General features: G+C 41.8%; 1 protein-coding gene across 7 annotated transcripts in view; it reads left to right on the top strand.

Annotated features, from left to right (window-relative positions):
* Positions 1-3,661: 3,661 nt before the first annotated feature.
* The window catches only part of INPP4A (inositol polyphosphate-4-phosphatase type I A), a 134,868-nt gene continuing 114,889 nt past the window's right edge, over positions 3,662-23,640 (top strand). For 3 of the 7 annotated variants that reach the window (XM_072849648.1, XM_072849651.1, XM_072849641.1), the window contains exons 1-2: positions 3,979-4,061; positions 10,310-10,443. The gene's annotated coding sequence lies outside the window, so the exon portion shown is untranslated. The other 4 variants (XM_072849646.1, XM_072849642.1, XM_072849643.1 and 1 more) reach the window with 4 other exon arrangements.

The raw sequence follows: 23,640 nt of genomic DNA, 5'->3' as shown, positions 1-23,640 counted from the left end.
TCTGTTGTTTAAGCCTTTGGCTGGAAAACTTAGAAATACAGAACTGTAGCAGCTTTGTTGACATGATGAATTGCACAAGTACTCATGCTGCCTTAGCACTTGATATGTGGTCATTTAGAATATGTGTATTTATTCTAGCTATATATCGCATTGTCTAAAGCTGAAGAGCATGACAGTTTAATTTCCATCATAAACTGTAGTTGACAGAATAGTAACCAGAAACCTTAAGATCCTTTCTCCTTTTTCTTTTTTTCCAAATGCGCATGCTGAATTGTTTGTCTCTGGCATGGTTTTGCTGCAGATATCTTCAGAAAATTATTAACGAGTTATTTCTGTAAGTGGTACACTCCATGATGACTTGGCTGACTCTCTATAGGAAGAAAATTCTGTAAACATAGAGAGCAGCTTCTTGAAGTGGACTATGCTTTATTTTCAGGATTTACAGTAGGTTGATTAATGATGTCCTTAAACATTGAAAGGAGAAGAAGCAACAAGATTAGCATTTTAATAGCTGCTTAATGATGTCAGTAGCAGGTGATATATTTCAAATAATAATGTATTTCAGTAGATAAACATTGAAATTATTTTTTACATCAAGTTGAGGTTGGTTTGTCCTGATGAAAGCTTTCGTGTGCCGTATTCTTTCTTTTCATGTAGGTACTAATGGGCTGCACTGAAATGGAAGGGAATAATTTCTTAAAGATTTTAGTAACAGAAGAAATGATACAAGCGAATCTCTGTGACTTAGAACAAGATATCCAGAACTGTTGTTGCAATATTGCTACTGTTACTTTAAAAGGAGCTAGGGAAAAAATAGTGAATATAGAAATTGGTTTGTAATTCCTAAGTTCCAATGATAAACTGTGCTACTGTAAAATTGTGTTGTCCCTCATTATCATGAAGGATGAGGAATATAGAATTTTTCTGTCAATTTATGGCAGGAATTTTTAAGGCTTTTTTGGTGGGGGAAGTTTTGAAGTCTTTCTGGTATGTAGGTCACAGAGGTCTAATATTTGTTAGATATTGCTTGTCTTGGGCTTTTGATTCTGTATCAGCCGTACCTCCCTAATGGCTATAGCGGGATGGTTTCTGGAAAGCTGGGTGAGAAGAAATGTGTTATAGGTCATTGGATCACTAGCATACTGAGGAAGATGAGGGTAAATAGAAACTGATTATCAGTTGTCTAAAATTTTGCATTGCTCGATATAAAGACAGAGACTACATAAAGCCCTTTATCAGATGGGACTGGACATCCAGTGAAGTGTCCCTTTCTTCCTGCTTTATATTAGCAGTTAAGTTAAGAGAGTTTAACACCCTTCATCTAGTCTGACTTCCTGTGAAGGTTAAGTTTTTATGCTAGAGAAAGGCATTGACTCTTGAAAAAGGCATAAAATGTAATCTATATCTTCATTTGATAGTATAGTGCAATAGCTAGTAATCCCTCTGTTAAAAGTGCATGTCTGTCTTGTGACTAGAATTTTACTTCAGCTTCCACTTACACGAAAAGGGGGGGAGGGGGTGGCTCTGTGGAAGAGGTCAGTAGTATTTTGTATTTTCTTGCTGGGAATGCATTAAAAACTAAAAAAACACTCAGTATTTTTTTGTGAAATGTATGGATTGATGTCCTAAAATCTTGTGTTATGCCTGTCTTCCTTAGTCCCCTCACAAATTTGTAATATTCTTTTAAGAAGGAGATAAACCCCTGTTACGGGTTTTTTCAGGGATCTATATACGGGTAAAATCCCCTCTTCTTTCTTTGTACACTATTGATTGTGCTTCCAAGATGCGGGTCACATTTTGTCACAGTGTTAAGTTGGGATCTTGTGTTCAATTCCTTGTCCGTTATGACCCTGATGCCTTTTTCAGAGTCAATAGTTTTTCAGTCTGCTGTTTTCCTAGTGTTCAAGGTACAGCTTTGTATTCTTTTCCTGGATGTATAACCTGAGATTTGGCTTTAAAAAAAAAAAAGTAAATTTTGAACAGTATGCTTTATCAGCTGTTCCAGAACTCTTACTTGATGGCCCAGTTCTTCTGTTCAGCATAGCGCCAGCTTTTGTGTGGTCCACAAATATAATCAGCAGTGAGTTTATACATGCTTCCACATCTTTGAGGAAAATGTTGCATAGTCTTAAACCTGGTAATGGACCCAGGGCAGCTTTCCAAGTACCTCTGCTCAAATACAGCTCCCCTCTGACAATTAGTTTTTGAGGTTTGTTACTTAGGGTTCTCTTAATCAAACAAATCTATAATCTTACCAAAAAATGAGGAAAGTTAAAAACCTGCCTACCCTATCTGTTCCCACCTTGTTGGCTTTTCTCTGTTTTTGCCCTGGATGAGTTGGACTGTTCTGCCTATAAGTAAACCTGGTTGTTCTCTGTGTCCTTCCTCGATTCTGGTGCAACACAAGTGCCCTTCTGGTCTGTTGGGTTATAGTGCTGTTTCGATTTACTGATGTGAAGTGAACATCAGTAGTAAACACTGTTCTTCCAGGATCCTTGGTAGGGAGTTGTTCAAGTCTGCTGTTTTTAAAAGGTCATTTTTTGGTTGATGATGATGAAAATTGTCATCAGCTACAAATAAACTACAATGTTTTGTGCTTCTTAGCACTGTCAGGCTCCGTATTAAAATTGAAGGGTGCTAGTGCCAATGTCTACTTGCTTTCTAGCCTGTTCTGACAAAGTATATTTAATATTTTTATGAGAGGATGGCTTTAAACTTGCATGGTATGCAGAGGAACTCCTATTTTCTGTCTCCTTTTTGTTTAAAAACATGGCAGTGTTCATTAGCTTTGTGCTAAACTATGACCAAAGATAAATGTTAAAAATCCCCTGTGTTTGACTAGGCATTGAAAATGCCTCTTTGTAAGTTCTGTGTGATTTTGAAGCAGAAGTGCTTGCATGGAATTTCACCAATGACAGGTGGAAAGAAAAGTGGAAAAATTCGAGCTGCATCTCCTCGCTTCTCCATCCAAATTCAGATCATATTGAGGACTTGAGCTGGCAGCTTCCAGCACCAGGAAACTGCAACAAGCAAATTAAAATTCTTACACTGGAGTGGTGTTGGGACTGACTCAACTGGTAGTTGGCAGTGGTCCTCGGCAGATCCTGCACAGTTGGCTGGAGGCATCCAGACAAGTGTGTGTGTGTGTGCGTCTCACTAATTCCCCACTCAGCACGTTTCCTGCGCATGAGCCCCTCGCGTACCTCCTGGGAGTTCCCACGGGGCGGCTTCTGAGTAACCCGTCTTCTCCTTGGCATTTGCGCACTGTAAAAATAATAGAATGAGCCAGAGCTGGACTGTGACTTCCTCTTAACCTTCTTTCAAATGACACTCAACACTGCTTGAGCAAGTTAAATCCCTCATTGATAGCAGCGTGGTACAGAAATTGATTAAGAAATGAGCCCAGACTCCAGCTGTACTGCAGTTTCAACAACTGTAGCTGGTTGAGCCAGCTGTCAAGCAGCTTCAAGTGTGGACAATGAGTAAGGATGAATGGAGGAAACATGCTGGTGTTTTCATTAGAAAAGAAAAAAACCTGGATTATTATCTCAAATTATTTGGCCCAAACGTCATAGCTGTGATGCGGGTACATCTGTCCCGTGACATTTTCTTTCTCAAAATCCCCAATCCCTGACTGCAGATGATGATGCAAGAGAACCCCGGTTTCTGTATTTTCGGATCCTTTGCAGTCGGAGATGACAAAGCACGAAACAGCAGCCGGCTCGCTCGGAGGCCGGAAGGCGAGCCCCGGGTAACTGGAGGCATACTGAAACCAGGCGGATTTCAGCCCTGGCGGGAGGGCGATGCCAGCCCTGCCGTGGCCGCGCTTTCCGCCCCCGTTGCTTACCGCCCTCGCCTTCCCCACCTGCCCGCCTCCCGCGGCGCGGAGCAGCGGGGCCCGGCGGCGGCGGGCGGCCGCAGGGGGCCGGGCCCAGCGGCGGGGCGGGGCCGCGGCTCCCGGTGCCGTCACGAGCGGGCGGGCGTCGGGCCGCCGGAGCCGCTGGGGGTGTGGGGCCGGCGGCTGCCGCGGGGCGGTGCCTGGCAGAGCCGGGGCTGCGGAGGTAAGCGAGGGGCGCTTGCCCGGCTCCGAGGGCAGCCCGGGAGCTGCCCCGCCGCGCTCTGAGGAGGGGGCCGGAGGCAGAAGGTGCGCCTCCGGGCCGGGGGCCGGGCCTCGCTGGCGCCGGCGGGTCTCGTACGGCTGAGGCGGGAGGCGCCGCTGACAGCTCCGGGGGGTGGGGGCGGCGCGGCGCTCCGCCGCAGGAGCGGTGGCAGCGCGCGCGGGGGGCGGCCGTTGGGCGGGGGGCAGCTCCGCCGCGCCTCATCGCCTGCCGCCGCTGAGGGCGGCCGGCCGGCCCGCCCGCCCGCCCTCCGTCCCGGGCGCGTACCGCCGAGCCCCCATCTTGGGGAGGCCCTGGCACCCGGGGTTTGCTTCGTGCCGCGTCGCCGTTTGGGTCATCGTTGTTGTCATCTGCAGCGCGCTGCTGTGTTTGACGGCGTTATTCGGTGTGTTCTTACGCGTTTGTCTTTTATTAAGGTTCGTCCTGAGCATCCGCGTGAACCGTGCCGGACTGCCGTGTATAAATAAGGGCGTATGAACTGTAAGCAGCTGTCTCGGGAAAAGATGCAAGAGTCAGACATCAAAAAATAGAAGGATGATGTTGCTTTTAATTTGTTATTTAAGTGGTTGCTGAAAGCTCCTGTGCATTTCGGTTTCCAGGTATTTTTATGAGATCTGTGCTTCTCGATATTATCCCGGACGCTTGTTTAATGGCTTTGTGCCGCAGCCTGGGTTTGTAGAACAGCGGGCTGGCAGGCCCCGCGTCCCTGAGACATTTCTGATCTGCTGCGTTTGTTGTTGCGGTGGTGGGGTGACCCCAGGGCGAGGTAGTGTGGTTGGGACCGCAAGTAGCGCTACACCCTCCACACCTGCACGCTTTGTCACTCAAAAAGAGTCACGGAAACACTGGTGTGTGCAGAAAGCCCCGTCCTGAGGTGGGATTGTCCCTTCAGCGTTGCTAGCAGGACTTTGAAAAACTGAAGATCAGAGGGTCGGTTCGTGATTGCTGTCTGATGATGTGTGGTGCACCCGTGCTCTTCGGTGAGCTCTGCTTTTTTGGCAGCGATGCCGTCATTCAGGGAACAGGAATTGAAGAGCAGAGCTTAGCGAGCAGAGTGTGCTGTGAAAAGCGATAGGATGTTTAAGAACATTTAACCTCGCTTAATTTATTCCAGACCAGCTTTTATGATTCCTTTCCCATGTAGAGAAGCCTTAAAAGGAAACAGATTGTATGTTTAGTTTGGTGCATGTTTCAGATTTTTGCTCATTTATTAGGCTAGAATATGGTTGTGAAATATAGTAGAAATGCCTTTGCACTGCCTTTGCAGAAATGATGCACCATCATCCGTTTCATGTGGCTTTGATGGAGCAGTGTAAGAATGAAGTTGTAGCTTTGTCCCAGTGGCATACATTTTCCCCTATACAATGAGCAAAGTCAATATATGCTGGTCAGAGCTCAGTATGGACTGCATGTGCTGCATAGACGGTGGAGGGGCTTTTGCCTGGGCAGTTAAGCACTCTGTGTTGACAGTAGCTTTCCATCTGCAAGCCAATATTATTTCTGCAGAAGTCTGTAGTATCGAGCTTGTCTACCTTGACAGTAGAGAGCTAGCTGGGAAGGTCTTCCTGGATTACTTTTTAAGCAACAGAAGCAGAGGCTCTTGTGTGTTTGCATGCCCTCAAACTCTAAAGCAAGGGAGATGAGCTAGCAGAACCCTGTTGTCCTGGAGACAAGATTATTTGTTTCCCCTTGAGGAGCCACCGTTTGCTAATGCTTTTTTCAAAAGTTCTTAATTTAAAAACTTATTAAAGTTTTTCTTGCTTCTGAAGATTTTAATTCAGTGGGCTGCCTTGCTTCTAGGAACTCAGAGGGCCCTCACAGGGAATGCGGTATCTTGCCAATTTTTTCACAAGTCTCTCTGACTCTCAATGCAAATGTTAGGTGGGAGCAAATGGGGGGGAACATATGTATTTTTGGCAAGAACTTGAAATTCAGTAGTCTTAAATTTAGAAGTTCTGGCACTTTCCAAACTTTGAGGTGGATGTGACCTCTTTTATTCACTGCTCCCTGCTGGCAGTACCAAGTTGTTAGCAAATCATGATTTCAGTGCTGTTTTCAAGTATCTGTATCTAGGCTTTATGCATCTTTCTTGATACATGACAACTTTGCCTGTTATTTAATTTATTTTGAATGAGCTAATTTTAACTTAATCTATAGTGGGTGGTAGCTTGTAGGGACCCACAGAGAAACAAAGAACCCTGCCAAAGTGTGGCAAAGGAGCCATGTGATCTTCAGAGGGTGATTGTCTCTGTTACTGAAGGCAGTGATCACACCCCTGCAGAAACTTATTTATTTCTGTCTCGCTTGCTGTCAGCTGAGACAGAAGGCTGTACCCCTACTAGGGTAGTGGAATTTTCGGTGTTAAGGTCTCGGATATATTGAAGGGTGGACATCCTCAGCCATGTCTTAGACCTGTTCAAGTCCAGTGTGGTTGCACAGGTGCTGTATTAAATGGAAGAAGTTCTCCCTGTGGAGTGAAATGACTGCTAGGAGAAATGGCTGTTGTGTTTCCTATACGTTCTGGGTGCCTTAATCTCCATATTATTGTACTGGAACTAGGAAGGAAAATAAGGCGGCCAAGGATCCCCTTTTGGTTCTTGTTTCCTTGTTAAGATTTAATTCAGGCTTCTGGCATGTGCTTCGTTACAGCAAATTTTAATTGCCTAATTGCTAGTACATAAGATGCACCTTTAGAATATAAGAATAACTCTTGGACCCCCTTTGTAGATTACTTTGTTGGAAAAACTTCCCCAATTCTTGCCTGGATATGGAGAGCAATTGCCTTGCTTGGAGATAAAGTTTGACACCTGTACCTGTTGTCCATGAAGAGAGACAGGAGGTCAAATAACACAGGCAGCATAGCTCAGAGCTCTATCTTACGCGCTCTTTGCTTCTGCTTGTCACTTCCCTTCCTGTTTCTTTTCTGACAGACTGAATTTCCTCTCTATTGTTGTATTATCTGCCTAAATCTCAAACAGACATCCTTTGCAGAAACATTGTTGGAAAATGTTGTTGACCTTGGAAGAAGAAAGCTTTGGGTTCTATCTACCTCATCCACATGGGTCAGGCAGATGGGCATAGCCTCAAATGTGTGTAAATCACGCCTATTGCTGCTTAACCTAATATGATAAGCTCTTTACTGTAGATGAAGTTGATTCTTCTGGCTTTCAGGTAGAAGGAGAATTTTCCCTTTCCTGCTTCACAGCCACTTCCCGCTGCCACTGCTCTCCTTCCTTTGCTTCCCATGTTCTGTTCTCTGTCGTGGTCTGCTTACTGTGAGGGAAGTGTCGCCACAGAGGGCAGCATGCGAGGCAACACCAAAGAAGAGCCAAGGCAGAGCAGGTTGAGAATGAAGTGTGGAGCAGGTGTAGTAAGGAAAATAGCAGGGACATTTGTAAATTAAGGATGTGACTGAGAGGAGAGTGTGTGTCTCGGCTGCACAGGGGAGTGGTAGGGTCATACCTGGTTTTTGTGGTTTGTATGGCACGCGGTGAGGGAGGTGTGCATGAGATAGTGGAAGGCAAACTCCCCAGACTTCCCTGGCAGTTATTGCTGTATTTTCCCTGTTTCAGAAACTGGGGTTAAAGATGTTGTATCAGCCAGCACAGGTGGACATTGTGCTTCTGCTTCTGTCAGCTTGTTGAGCCAGCCACTCTTCTGTCTCTCACAGGGGAAAGGGAGGTGCCAGCTCTGCAGAAATATGTTAGCACTTCTTGAAAAAAACATTTGAAAGCTGCAATAAAGTGTATTCCCTCAGCAAGAAGGCTGTCCCTGGGTGTTTATACTTCCACGGAGTGTGGATTTCTTGAATTTATTATATTTTTACCAAATATGCAATAAATAGTAAATAGGGAAATGGAAGTACCAAGGTACGTCCTAACTTAGCTAAAACCATCTTGATGAAATATGAGAGAGTAGACCTGGCCCACTCATGAGAGTGTAACCCTTCGATGTTCTTGTATTTCTCATGAAGGCCTGCATCTTGTTTGTGGTCTGCTGCTCTGCCATGCTAACAGAGAAGCCTGTTGTGTGAGAGATGACGCTCTCTAAATACAGGTCTGTTCTTCCAGTTTGTTGCAGACAGAACAGGTTTTGTGGGGGAGATAACTGAGCGAGGTGAAAGGGAATAGCATGGCAGAAAAGGAGTGTGGATATAGGGGGTGAAAGTGAAGGGAAAAGAGCGGGAAGGATGAGAGAGTAGATGGCTCATACAGGAAAGAGGAGAGAGAGTGATAGAAAAATGCATCCAGTGTGTTTCTGATCTGTATAAGAACCTGCAGACAAAGGCCTGATACAGGGTTTGTGTGCTGCTAACACCCATTGCTAGGTAAGATGCTTTAAAGAAGTTGGGGTCGTCTGCTCTCGCAAGCACGGCTGTTTTCATCTTGCTTAAGAAGATAATATGTTTTGCCACCCCTCTAAACTTTTATAAGAATAATTATTCTTTCTACCAGATGACTAATTATAGGAAGCATACATGTACAGATGTTGCAAATCTTTGGAAACGGCACACTGCAATTTGTTGGTTCCTAGTTTATAGCTAAGGTACCCTTACTGCAGTGTTGCAAACTGTACAGAATTCTACAAATAAAATCAGTGCCTGCGAATGCCTCTGCACATGCTCAGTCCATTCCTTTCTTACAAGGCTAAGAAGTCCAGATTAACTCTGTGCTTGAATAGCTGCTCTACCTGGCGGTGCCCTGCTGTATTGCTGAGTGTTCTGTAACTTCCTTCCTGCTACAGAAGCACGTAAAGTAAAATGAACTGTGCTTAGAAAGAATTTGATGCCTGGAATTTCTCTTTGCAATGAGTAGGACAAGTCTCTAAGGTAGAAATTATGGCTAACAGTGGAGGCACAGGGGATACGAGATTTGCTGAGAATTTTTTCTTCCACTCGTTCTCTGTCTTTAAATCTATTGTGTTGGGGAAAGTGCAGTGCTGGGCTTACTGCTAGGGTTAGGCATTGGATCTTTTCTGTAATTCCGGTTTGTGTTTGTTTAAAACCTTAACCCTTGGCAGTCCAAAGCTTGGATTCAGCTACTTTTTACATTCACTAGGCTGGAAATTACTGCCTCCCACAGGAGGGCAGGTGGAACGAAATGTGTGCCTGCGCTTCAGCAACTTTAGTGCAAAGTTCAGCGGCTTAATTTAAACTGCTGGTTTGACATTTCTGAAGAGTGTTCACTTGATCTGGTCCATTGACTTTGCTTGGGAGGCCGTAAACTTGAACAGCAGCGTGGTAATATCTTCAGTCAACAGAGCTACTTGCCAAGCTCTGTGTGCCATTTTTCTGTTAAATTTTTACCATAAAGTGGTAAGTATTAGTGCATTGTTAATTCTGATAGCAGTTCTGTAAATATCAGAATTTATTGAACATTACAGCATTTGTTTAAAAAAAGGTTCTTGTGTATTTTCTTGTGGAAGATGCTACTTATAAAATGTAAAATCTGGGATAAGTCTTCCTGTCTAGGTCAAGCAGTTTGTAGAGCATTTCTTAGGTGCTTTGTGAGTATGGACATTATCTGCACAAGAGAATTCTATCGTGGGTATCTTATCCGTTCCAGTTTTTATGGGTCACTTTTTTAAGTTCAGAATTGTGCAGTATCACACAGACAGATATAGAAACAATTAATAGGAGATGAGTAGATAATAATATCAGTAGAAAAGTCATGTATGTCTAGCCATGTTTAAAAGTCGGTGTCACAACTGGAAGCTAGGAGGTAGTGTCGTGTGACACTTAACTGTCTGTGGACTCGTGAACTTGCTGTACTGTCCAGTCGCATACTTCTAGAAACATGGATGAACATGGTCCTTGAGGTTTTCTAGTGATCATAACTTTTGCTCCCAAAGTGTGGGTGGATTATCTGTCATCATTTCTGGGGCTGGGGGAAACGTTTGGCACTATTGGTTCCATGCTGAATGGAAAGCAATGCTGCCCCGTACAAACAAGGCAGTTATAGGCATGAAGGTAACATTTTAAACCACAAATGACCTACACAGCTGACAAAATAGCTGTCTTAAAAGAGCGATCCATGTAACCACCGTTTGGCCTCATGGATTCCAATTATGCTAAATCTTTAGTTAGATGATCTACTTCTCTGTGTTGTATTTAATGCACAGGAGGGGCCTAACCTGGGCATGAACTGTGCAGTAAAGGACATCGATGAGTGTAACAGCTTTATTTGTTGCAGGAATTGGATCAAAGCGATCAAAGCAGGGGATTGAAGGAAGAGGAGGACAAGATTGTTTTCTAATTGAGAGCTGCATCCTTCCAGAGGCCTGGGACGCAACCTTACCACTCCCCACAGTTTCTGTGTCATGCAAGGCAAGTCTTTAAAAACTGTCCTTTTGCCATTGGTCAATACAATGTTTCTCAGTTTTTGGGTGCCTGATTTAAGATCTAGTCTCAGTTTTACAGAACTGCTAAGCCCTCCCAGCTATTTCTGCATATATTATGTAAAAGACTGTATACTTCCGAAGTTAAATCATGGGTGTCTTGAGTCGGACACCCCAAACTAGTTGATACTTTATTCTTTCTGCAGAAGAAGGCTGGTTCTCCCTTGAAGTCTGTGTCCAGTATCTCTCCCGTTCCCACAGCTGGTTCCCAGACTCCTCGCGGCAGCTTAGGCTGGCCCCCTTGGCTTTCCTCTTTATGGTACTTATCCAGTCTCTTTGGTCTGCCCATACCTGTCTGCTCCCCAGCTCTTTATTGCAATGATTCCTCCCAGCCAAGTAATTTCTACCCCCAGACCTCAGTCTTCTGACAGCTTCATTTTTTTAAGCCAACTTTGCCAGTATTGCTCTTCAAATCTATTACTACTTCTCCTACTCATTCCGTTTGGCCATTTTTTCCCCATGCTTTTGAATTTGATATTTCTTTTTTATTCCTGAAGGCTTGTCCTAGAGATACAGGTTCTGTTGGCCCAGTTCAATGTTCAGTCAAACTGATGTTGAATGATTATTAAAAGGAACTGTTTTCCAAACTCCTTGGGCTGGAGCAGTGACTGCCTGAAGGGCAGTGCATGTGCAGTTAGGTCACCTGTGGAAATCAAGAGTACTCAGTTTTTTGGCATCTTTGGAGATTTTAGTTGTGAGTTAATCTCTACTGGATCTGTGTTTACTGTGACTTTTTAAAGGATTAGGATAGAAAGAAAAGACTGCCAGTTTTTGTTGTTTTTTAAATTTATGCAAAACATTTTTCCTTTAGCCCTTACTCTTGGCAGTAGTTGAACTGTTTTAGCTGAAACTCATGATTATTCTTTAAAAATCAGTCTGAGACAAACGCTCAGCATGAAAAATTTCTGGGCACACACTTTGGGAAAATGTAAGCAACTGAAAACAGCAGTCTTTTAAGAAGGGTGTTGAGCAGCCATAGTTACAGGTAGCGATGCTACCGATCCCACCTTCTGATTGTTCTTCTCTTGCTGAAGGATTAGAAAGTGCTTTACAAACTGTTCATTCACTTCGTGTGAACCTATGTATCTCAGCTATTGTGCAGTGACACAACAGCATAATGTTTGGCATGCAGTGGCATATAAGAGGTTTTTAAAGCAATGTGGGACTAGTGATGGCATGTAAATGACTTGTCAGTTAGAAAATGGGGGAAATCATGTGTAGCAAGGAACTGCTTTCAGTGTAAACAGAGACTTTCCTACTCTTCCCTTTTGGTAAGAATGGTGGAAATGTTGAAGTGCATCTTTGCTTTGATGTATACCAAAACTCTTTATCTCCCCAGGCAATGTACCTTTCCCAAACAACTGCGAGGAAGCATTTGTTGAGCACTAACTCAAAATGTATGGGTGCTGCCATCTAAGTTGTCTGCATTACTTAGGTTTTTTTCATCAACTAATAGACAGACTTTATCTTACCAAGTTTGTAAGACTTGAGAAAACTACATATGCTCTGATTGAATCTTTTCTACAATATGTTTCTTTTGGCAAGAACAGATTACCCAAGTATAGTTGTTTTGTCCTGTTAGTTTGACCCAGTTTATATTTTAGTAAAGTTACCTCTTCCAAGAAGTATCAGTAAGAACTGTATTTCTGCTGGAAGTACTAATGGCTACAGTAGCAGTGCCTGAGACACAGGCTTCCAACATGAGCTGTAGGTTTACTGCTTCACTTGAGCTAGAGATGGATATGGAACAAGCCTTGTTAATTCTACATCAGGTTCTCACATAGCTTTCTATCTTTGTTTGTGATTTCTGCGTCATGGTGTCTGAAATGTTCTGTACTTAATATATTAATGGTAGGTTACAGTTCTGTGTTCCCAAGAGGCTTTCCAGCTGGGAGCAAGCAATCTGTTATGACCAGAATGTTATATACTCTATAAAAAGAGAGCACAGCAAAATACAGTCAGTCGAGAAATCTATGTGAAAGCTCCTATAGTAAGTGAATCTGCAATGAGAGTTTTGGATGTGTGCGCTCTATTCAATTTTGAGAACATTTCAGATTAAATATCTAATTAACATATTGAATGAACATGCCTATATAAAATATTTAGCAGTTCTGTTGTATAGCATAAGTAGCCCAGTTACAGTAGAGCAGTAAGTGTCCAGGTGCTGTTAGAAACTGGGAACTTCAGCACCCTGCAGGCTTGGATGTGAACTGAGCAATTGTATTAAAATCTCATAGGTAAAACGAGCACACTGCTAAACATGGACTGGTGAGGTGTAAATAAAGCCATTAGAAGTCATCACGGGCTCACTGTTGGCTCTTTGTATGTGTACTGTGCTGCTTTTCACTGAATGCATAATGCCTGTTACTTTTCAGCAGGATAATATTGCCCTGGGAGAAGAGACGGTGGTGGAGTGGAGGCTTCTGCTCTGCTGTGTAGAAGCAGCTCAGCAATTAGACTAGCTGCTGTGCACAGGGAGACTTTGAGAGCTGCTCTAAAAACACTGCTCTCCAGTCCTAGCAGAAAGCAGGTACGTGGGGAGACAATTAGTGGGGAACAAATTGTGAGGATCAGTGTTTTTCTAGTGAGATTTCCCTTCTCACGAAGAGCAGTGAAAAATTCTAGTGCTTTGTTACGTAAATGTCATGTCTCACATACGTGTTTCAGGGGCTAAAGACCTGTATAGGAATAGAAATTCTTTATTTCTGTGGTTCTCTTATGTTGCCTCCTTGTTATGTTTCCCTCCTGTTGCTCTGAAGGGACAAAAGCATGTTTTCACCCTGGTTTCCCTTACCTCAGAGTTAACTCAGGATACTGCAGCTCGCAAAGTAACATATTAGTTTTTACTCTTGGAACAGCAGAGTGCTGTTGTATTACCATCTTGCTGTAGCAGTCCAGAGTTGCTTTGAACATCTTCTGTCTAGCTTTGGAGTGTTAAAATCCCCAGAAGGTGTTTGCTCCTGGGCTGTCTGCTGCTGTTTGAAGAAAGGCGGCAAACAACATAGTCCTCTCCACTGACATGTGTAAATAAGCAGGATAATTCATCCCAGGAGTTATCATTGGAACCCGTCTTCCCTTCCACACCATGTCTGACACGTAGAGGCTGGAGAGAGGCACAGTGGTACAGTAGCTCTTCTACAAAGGTGCTCCTGAGAGCTTTCAGTCTGAGGGTGGAAATTTATTTTTCTGTAAGTGCACCTTTTTCCTTCTCCCATTTCCTACTTCCTACTCTGGAAATTTGCATTTGGGACAGGCACCTGGTGAGCTTTATGGGTGAGGTTGATAGGAGGGGAAGGGAAACAGTTCTTTGAAACTGGTTGTGAGAATCCAGTGAAAGGTTCTTCTAGGAGAAGGCGTGGTGGTCACGTCTCAAGTAAAGTAACGTCATGAGTAATTCTCCCTTGAACAAAGGAGGTTGTGAGGCCTAACTTTTACATGCAGCAGTTAAAAAAGGGTGTCAGGGAATGTATGTGGCAGTAGTATTATCAACCTTGGGCATTTGGAAATCACAGGAAGCCTTCAAAATTGTGAGGGTTGTTGAAATAATCCTTGCCATAGATTTCATATTTGTCTCCCAGCTTTGGGAGCTTTTAGGTAGCTCCCAATCTTGATGGCCCACGTTCAATAATATTGAGTAAAATAGCATGCTGTGTGGTCACTCATATTCCGCTCTTCCTGAAAACCCTCATGTCTTTAAATTTTTTGTGCCTGTGAATGGTGTTGAAGAACTAACATGCGTCCTGCCCTCTTTACGAGTTGACTTGTAAGGCAAGTTTGCAAGCTCTATTCTGATACTGATAAGGTGAAAGGTTTTGTCTTTCCAATGTGTAATACATGCTTCAAGGACCTGAGACTTCCAGGAAAAGGCTGAGTATAGTGAGACTTGGGTAAAATAATGAGAAGGGACAGTGATTCCTGAGGGAATAATTGTTGGAGGTTCTACAAAATCTCTGTGTTTCTGGGTTTCTCTGAGGCCCATCACAGTGGTTATGAGGATGGGTAAAACCCACTTTTATATGGGCTTCTAAATATATCTGGATTTGTGTAATTGTATATGGTTCAATGTCTTAGGGATTCATGGTGCAAAATTATGCATAGGAAGCCAGTTTGATGCCAACATCAGTATCTATATGTGTTGCATCTACCTGGAACTTTTACAGATTGACGAATTAGTGAAATGCAAACAAGTCCATTTTGTAGTATTTCTGCAGCAGAGCAGTATCAGGAGCTACACAGCCTCTGAACTAGAGGTTTTGAGCCAGGTGTTTTACGGGAAGCATTTAATTTCAGGCTGCTCCTCTAGCCTGTATTGTGACCCTCGCTGTTATGACGAGTGCCCTCCCAGAAGCATTCTAAGGTTCTGAGAGCACAGCGTACCCTGGTAATTTCCATCTGGGACCTGCTACTGAGATTTATAAATTAGAGCTTGCGAACAGTTGATCTAATTTAAACTGTGACGTCTAAGCATTGGAGGAGACAAGAAGTGGTCAAAATCTATCTATATTCTTGCCCTTTTTTTGGATTATTGTTTAGCAGCTATGTTGGAGAGCCCATGAAGACATGTGCCTCTAGGGGAGGTAATGTTGTGTGGCTCTGGAAGGAGGAGAGCTTCGGTTCACCTAAAAAGTGTCAAGAGTTTGGGGCATAAAAAAGAAAATATAAGTGTTAGTTCTGTAAGTAGAAGGAAGTGGTGACTTTTTTTCGGTGGCCCCTTTTTCCTCATTGCTGCAGTTATGCTTGCAGGTTAGGATTAGACTAGAAATGAGACCATTTGAAACATTGAAGCCATGAGAGTAGCAAGAGATATACCTGAACAGAAAGGGTACTTGCAGAGCACAAGTTGAGAGGCATGGGCTGTCTGTGAAAGTTTGACAGGATTAGGAAAAGCCATATGTATGAGTTCTAGGCAAACAGACTTTAAAAGACCTTGACATGAATTTATGGAGAAGATAGGGAAAATATAATTCATCTGTCATTATTTTTATGATGTAGTTGGTGGGAAGGAGATAATGAAAGACCCTCTAGAATTATGATTGAAGGTCATGAGAACATAACTTGGAGAACTGCAAGAAGCAAGACTTGAAAAAAGAAAAAAAAAAGAAAAAAAACAAGGAAGGGGAACTATGAACTCTGAGGGAACTTTGGTACTACTGAATTAACAGAATTAGCAGTCAGAAAGTGAAAGCACCCAAAAGTCTAAAAATTGGGAGATTTGTATTTCTCAGAAAGAAAATGAAAGGAGAAGCAGCTCTCTGCACAGTACATTTTCAAAATACTGAACTAATGCTTGAAAGGAGTACCTTCAAGGCACTGTGTAAGTTAGAAGGTCCAGTACAGAGGCCATGTAGAATTTTTAAGTGATAAGAATTTCCTGTACTTTCAGAATCAGCCTCCTAAAGCATAACAGGAAAAAAAAGTGAAACATGAGGTTCCCACGTTGACTAATACAGATACCTAAATCAAAGAAAACTATTGATTGCAGTTGATGCATATAGAAATTAATCTTTCACTTTGCATGGTTATCCTAAAATACTCTGTCTCAGATGCTTTGATTTTTAGTGATGATGATTACTAATATTAAAACTTCTTTAATGGTTACCCTGTGGGTAGAAAGAAATATGCAAATGTAGTTAATTTCCAGAGAGGAAGAAAGATGTCTTAAAAATAAAACCATGGTTACTCAATTGACTATGTCTTCAACAAGCCATTGGCACCAAGGAAATGGCGTGTTATCCTGTCATCAGTAATCCGCAGTCATGATCCCATCTTTCCCATTTCCATCAGCTGCAAGATACATACCAATTTCTTCTCTCTTGGCCCAAATGACCAGCTTTTTACTTCTGACCAGATGCTTGGTTAGGATATTTTTTAAGGTTGGACTCTTGTGGCTGTTGTGTGTTGAAGCTGCAACGTTGATGCATTACTAAAATGTTGGCTTTGTAGTCCTTTCTGTCAGGTAGCTCTGAGTACCATGGCATATTGGATGTAAAGGGGTTTGTTTCCTACTGAACCAAAATTAAGAGGGTCACATCCCACGAGTAAGAAACAACTCCATCCTCCTCCAGACTAGGCAGCATGAAAGCTGGTTCGGGGCAGAGGAACAGCCTCTGCCTCTGAAGAGCTGCTTCCTGCCCTTCCTAAAGTGTAAGCCTTCCCAGACCATCAAATGGAAGTCAGCCCCCTTCTCCATCCCTTCACCTGCCTCCCTGTTTACTTTTGAACAGCTGTTGCACCCCTTTACAAGGTGAGTGGGTGTGCCCTGAGAAAGGGTTTAGTTAATAGTGTTTAAATGCATTGTGCAGGTGGGTAGCTGTAGGGAAAAGATTTTTTTGTTTGTTTGCTGTTTTTAGTGGAGGTACTTTGTAATAGAGTCTGGCATGTGTCTGAGGTTAGTGTTTGCAGACAAGGATGAGATGATATAACGATGCAGGATATATTTGTCCTTTCCTGTTGTGGTACGTGCGGTTGGAAGTAATCTGGGCGTAGACCTGGTTTTCTCCTAAATTACATGTTGCACAGGTCTGAGAGCAGGCACTGTGAGTAAGATAATGGGGAGGTAGCTGGAGGTTGAAAAGGAAGATAAAGCTACATGTTTCCTTTTTATGGCTGGGTAGTTTTGTTTTGTTGGTTTTTGCATGGTTTTGGGCATTGTGAGAAAAAGAGACTGTGCCTGTATGTGTAGATAGCATGTGCCCATATTTACCAAAATACCAGAATGGTTCATAACCCTTCTGTTCTTGTGGCAGCCCAGCTAAAGCCATTTTCCATGTTGCCTTTTGGACACGTGTCCTGCTCTTGTCCCTCTGATTTTACACTAAGAAACTCTGCCATATGCTGTTCAGGCCTCATATTCTGGTCCAGTGTGCTTCAGGTGCTCAAAAAAGTCCTTTCCCAGAGACCTCCTCTTCTGTCACATTCACGTTTGAAAGTGATATTTTGGTACTGATGCGTGTGTATGACATTGCATTTGTTGGATGCTTAATTCCCCTGCAACATTCAGTATTTGGTGCTAGCAGGGGTGGAAATGAGGGCAGGGTTTAGACCCAAGAAGAGAAGTGTCCCTGGCAGCGATGGCCAGTGTGGAAATCCTTGAAATGACACACATGATGAGCAAAGTTTCTAAGATGAGTAGGAAGGGAGTGGTCTCCTGTGGAGAACAGGAGGGGCATGAAGCTGGAGTGGGAGGTGTGTGATGTCCCCATGAAGATTATTTTTACTGGAAATGTGGTGGTGGGGGATGATCCGAGGGACGTGCAACACATTGCAAGGCTTTGGAAATGTGATACTGTCATTTGTTTGCCCTGTCAGACTGACTTGCCTCATTTCCCTCTGAAAAGGATATGCTAACAACTGTGTGAAAACCCTCCAAACAAAGGTGAAGGCGTAGCCCCACATAGCAGCAGTAGTCCCTACCTGTCGGAGCTGGAGTTTCTCTTTTCCATCTGCTTGAATCTGAAATCTGTTGCTGGCAGCAGTTCGACCTCCAGGCTTTAACTGAATTTCCATATTCAGAGCACTAGATGTTGGCTTTCAGATAGAAGTGGAGACAAGTTATCTGGTAAAGAGTCACAGAAAATCTGCTGCTCTCTGCACCTTCGCTTTGCTGATACCACAGATTTTAACATCGCAGTCTTAATTAACTTTATACCTTGCTTCCATTTCTTGGTGCCAGAAGAATGTTTGAAGCAATGTGGGTTTGCTCCTGTCGTTGGGGTACTGATTTCAGGCGAAGTCAAAAGGAAAGAGGAAATGTGGGGGAGAAACATTGTTGCAGTTTGAGAACACATTTAAATAATTATTGGTTTAAGGTGTGATGTATCAAAATCAGTTGTCTATATTTTTAATAGAAGTGTTGGTTTTTAATTTGTTGTTAATAGAAAAATATTTTGGTTTTATAAAATGTGTATGCAACACTTGAGACAGCGTTGCACAGAGTGTCTATTTTTGATGCTAGAGTTTTAGCCTCTCTAGAAAAGGGTACTTGCTTAATCATACTCTGTTGGATCTTATCTTCTTCTTTTCCCACCCATCTTTTTCACCCACAGTTCAAATGGCTGGCTGAATATATGGTCTTTGGATACATCAGCATGAAATTTTGCAGATGGCCACCAGTCTTAATACATGTGAAGCTGTGATCACAGTTTTCTAAACAGTGCCAGAGATGCTGAATTATGTTTGCAGTATTGCCAAATCTCTTTAATCAGTCTTGACTGAAAAATGATGGCATAAATCCCAGATTAGTAATGGTGCTTCAGTGAATCATTAGCAGTGGTTATCTAGATCTGATTGTAAAAGATACTTTTTACAGACACAAATGGGCCAGTGCAGGGCAAAAGCGGAACTGCTATGGTATAGTTTAGGTAGAGCCATTTTTAGGTTCTTGGGCATGTATGAGAAGAAACTTCTCACGTAATTTGCTCAACTTAGTACTTTGTAGCTGGGATCTAGAATGCCATGCTCTCTGCTGAAAACAATTTATAACTCGGGACACGTGCTGTTTTTCTGTTGTTGCATCAGCCATTTGAGTTGTGTGACTAGAGCTGAGTGGAGAAATATGACTTAGCCCAACATCCTGGTGAGGTGGTAATTGGACAACTGTGGGGTCCCACTGACACCAGCTGAACAAGGCAACCTGTGTGGCAGGGAGGGAGCGCGTGGGCCTGGATTGTGTGTGCACACACGTTTTAGTTGTAGGAGTCAGTACTGGGGACTGTCATCTTCCCTGTCCCTCCTTTGCTGAGAATAAGAGGGCAAGGGCAAGGGCTGTTTGTGCATTGAGGCATTGCAGGATACCGCCTGCTTGGAGTGGAGAGCCCCTCTCTGCCACACACAGCGTGAACAGGTACCAGGGCAGTGATGGGCCCTAGCCGAAGTGCACAGTAGAAATGTTTGATACTAAACCAAACCAAAAATGCTCATCCGCAAGGACTTTCAAACTTGCAGTGTTATCTCCATAATGAGTATCTTGGGGGACGTTGTTGTTGTTTTTAGGCTGGCTATTAACTGTGTAAGGGAATTGTCCTTTGCAAAAGGCTTTTGTGCCAGCTCTGATGCGAACCGGGTCTCCACTTGTGAGCCCAAAGGTGTTTGGGAATGTTGTCTTTTTTTTGGTTGAAGGTTTGAGCTGCTTAAAGGTTGTGTTTTGACAGCTCGGAGGAATTAAGTCTTAAACAAACAATGTATAAAGTTTGAGCAACAGCAGCATATTTTCCTTCACACTGCAGGTCTTGAACGGGAAGGCCTGTTTTTAATGAAAAAAGATGCCTACAGAGAAAAAAGGCGTCTTTGTTTAGATCACCTTTGTTTCATACAAACATTAAAAAGATCATTTTCAAAGCTTCTGTCCAGAAATATTTGTTAAATGTACAGGCTTAACTGAGCAAAGTGATTAAACTTTCTCCTTTATTCAGACTAAGAGCTTTGTTTGAAGAACATGAAGCACTTGTCTTCTGCTTGGATTGAATGCTTGTGCTTTTAAAGCAGTCTATTTCTGCTCACTAAACAAGAAACAGGAAAGTGAAATGTGCAGTGTTTAATCCTACTTGAAAACATTTGCATGAAACAAATTCTGTACATTTTTTTTCTGGACATGTACTCAAGTTGTAAGAGAAATGATATAATAGGCTTTACTTTTAGCAGCAATGATGCATCACTTATTTTTCACCTTGCATTTTGTCTGGAAACTTTAAATAGTGATTGCTTTTATATGTGCAGACATGTATTTTCTAGGATTTTTTTTTAATGTTTCACTTTTCTGATAGCTAATAGTCTTATTGTTAGAAACAGAATTTTACATTTGTATGACAAAGTTTCAATATCAATGAAATATCAATATTTCATTGATTCAAAGTTTCAGTGATACCTGTGATCTCATACACTTTCCAAATTCTTTAGCAATTGTATGCTCCCGATTTTGGAGAAAAGTGTTTTCTCAACTAAAATTTTAGCAAAGCTTGAAATCTAAGTGGTGACATGGGTGTTACCAATTCTGTTTTCTAACATACCTCCAATAAATGAAAGTTCAATACTATTTTGCCTGTGTTACAGTAGTAAAAATCATCTACTTAGTAAAAATTCTGTAAAATCACTAATTGTTAAGTCAAAGTATAATGTCTTGGACAATAGAAATACTTGGAGATCTCAAGATGGAAAGAATCTTTATTTCTCTCTGGGGCTTTCTTCACAAAGCAGATGTAGGAAGCTTTGTATTTGGTATTTTCACTGCTCAAATTTATAGTTATAAAACAAACAAACCAATAGTAAATATGGCAGGATGCATATTTCTATTTTGTGAAGAAAATATTTGTCTGGAGAGATTTCTGTTCATGATTTAAGTTACCATTTTCACAGATATTTTTAGAAATTTCCTGAATCTTTGTTTTTCAGATTGTGGTTTCAGATCTTCTTTGACTTTATAGTTAGTGAAAAACAAAATATTCAAGAAAAACAGTAAGTTTTTGGAGTTCATATATATCTCCCTAAAATGTATTTTTATTTGACTTTGGGATGTTTTCTTGATGAAGGAAAAGAAAACCATTTCAGACCATGCACGGAGCAACAGCATCTGTAAGCTAGTCAAATTCTTTGGTTTTTTTTCTTCCAAGTGACGGTAGATCAAATAAAAGGGAAAAACTATATTCTCATGTCTAATTAATAGATATCAATGTCTATTGTGTGCAATGATGGTTTCTACATAAAGTAAACACACATCCTGTAGTCTGGCTTTGGGACAGTTCTGTATTTCTGTGTGTTTTTATTTTGGTGTGCTGTAAAACTCTGGATTTTATTTCAGATGCTAAATTTGTTACGATCATTCTCTTTTTTTTCCCCTGACAATTCTAATGTAATTAAATGTATTGCACTGTATGATTTCTTTTTTTTTTTTTTTTTCATCCTTCCTTCCTTTTTAAGTAAAGAAAACAAATCCCACAAAACTAATTTAATATTTTTGGATTCCCACATCTATTTATGGCTGCTTGCATCATAGGGGAAAAAATGCGACATGGCTCATAGGAGGGTGACATAAAAGGCTATATGCGGCTGTTGACTGGTGAGAGTTCCAGACCTTTTAGAATATCCCAAGAAAAAGTATAAGCACAAACGTCATAGTAGTTCTTTAGGTTTTGGGGTGGTTTTGTTGATTTTTTTGGTACAAGTCACTACCTGTATTAGAATCTGCAGGCTTTCCTGTCCTTTACTACCTCTGGTTTTGTCCGAAGTGATCGCTGATAGCAGGGGTGAGCGGCTGGCTGTGGGTGGACAGAACCCAGTCTGGGACCCCCTGCAGTGGGAGAGGAGACTTGTCAGCTTCATCAAGAAAGTGCTGTGGTACTGGGCTGAGTGTTCAGCATTTCCCATAGTTCTGGTTCTTAATGTCTGCAGCACATGTGTATGAACTTGTGCTGCGTATGGACTGTGGGTTTCTTAGATTGTTATGCTGGGTGCTTTTTTAGTCAGCTGTCTCTTTTTGGACAGTTGAATGAGGCTGGGGTCCTGAATTTGATAGGTATGTTTTGAATGTAAGTTTGGTTTTACAGAGGGATATGAAGTGTATGGCAGTTGCTGATTGTTACAGTGAGATCAATGATGATCTTGCTTTGGAAAAAGTGTGTGTTCTTTCCCATGCAATGTGAATGTAGGCTTTAAGACAGAATTTTCTTAATGCATAAGAAATTAAAATGAGTGCTTTCTTATCGCTCAAGGAAAATGAAGTATAAAAAAGGAGACAACTCGTGACAGTAAATTATTATGATAATTTATTTGCTGGACAGAATTATTGCTACCCTTGAAATTGGCTTTTAATTTCAGTGAAACAGAAAACGATTGGTAGCTGTCTCTTGCACAGTGTGTTATTCGGGAGCTCTCCAAAAACAATGAAAAGGCCAATCAAAATATTATGGGTTTTTCTTTTGACCTGTTGGCTGCTTTCCTCTTTGAACTTGACCTAATAATGACAGATTTGCTTAAGATAAAGTTCTGGGAACCTACATTTATTACTTTTTGGCTATGGGCACAGAGAGCGCAAATAAATGAGACATCTGTAGATGGTTTTCTCCTCAGAAATAGGTGTTTATATACACATCTGTAGGTGAGAAACGTTTACAGATATGCAAACTTACATATGCATGTAAATTTCATATACACGCAAAATCCTAAATTTGGCTTTATGGCTGTACAGGGTGTGTATTCAGGTAAGTAGGGACAACAAACTAGAAACTTCTGTAGGTAAGAGAAGATAGGATGAAGTGATGTAATATTGTCTGATTTTTTTTTTTCCTTTTTTAAAAAAGAATTTCAAGTTCTGTTTTGTTGCAGGAGCATAAACAGGTCGCAGCGTGTGAACAGAGTTCATGATGATACATACACAGAGACTGAAGACTACACAAAACCCATCCTCGTCTTTGCTTATGATACTTGCCAAGTCTCTAGCTCAGGAGTCTTTGATCTTGGCTCTTGTTCGTGTCATTAAAAACTGCTAAAGCCAGACACTAAATTGGTCAGAACAGACCTTTTACAACCTGGATATTTTCCTGTCTTTATGGTCTGATTTTTCTCTTCCTCTGACATCAGTGGTGTTGGACCAAACCTTTACTTCTGTGAAAATCTTTGAGACTGGAAATGAAAAAAGCATCTGTAAATTTTTGTAGTAGGAGAAAATATAAGTAATGCAGGAAGGAAGGAGTACTGTTATTTAAAACAGCCTCATAATTTTGTCTTGGTAGCAATTGTTACATTTGTTGCAAGTTCATTAACTGACTTCCTACTGTGGTTTGTACTGCTTGTGGTTACAGGCAATTAAACCTGAAAGTCTCATGATCAACACTTGCTGTAGTTTTAGGTGGAGACAGATGTCATCTGTTGTACAGGAAAAGGCCACCTTCTTGCGTTAAGTCACAGTTCTGTAGCCTTACATTTCTGCCTCTAAAACCATGCAATCTAACAAAAATATACAGTGAACATCTGACCCTTGGAGTGTGTGTTTAGACCTCCACAGCTATTAATGATGAAAAGTCATAGTACTTGTTTATACCCATTTTGCTGTTTAAGTACAGTGTTTTCTTGCAGGATTTGCATTTTACATGAATTTCTCATCTGGATGATTTTACTGTGTAATTAACTGCTCCTG

The sequence above is a fragment of the Ciconia boyciana genome, chromosome 1 (genome assembly GCF_034638445.1).
Source record: "Ciconia boyciana chromosome 1, ASM3463844v1, whole genome shotgun sequence".
In the NCBI taxonomy this organism is placed as follows: Eukaryota; Metazoa; Chordata; class Aves; order Ciconiiformes; family Ciconiidae; genus Ciconia; species Ciconia boyciana.
Note: the sequence above shows the minus strand (reverse complement) of the source record. Positions and strands in the feature narration are given on the sequence as shown.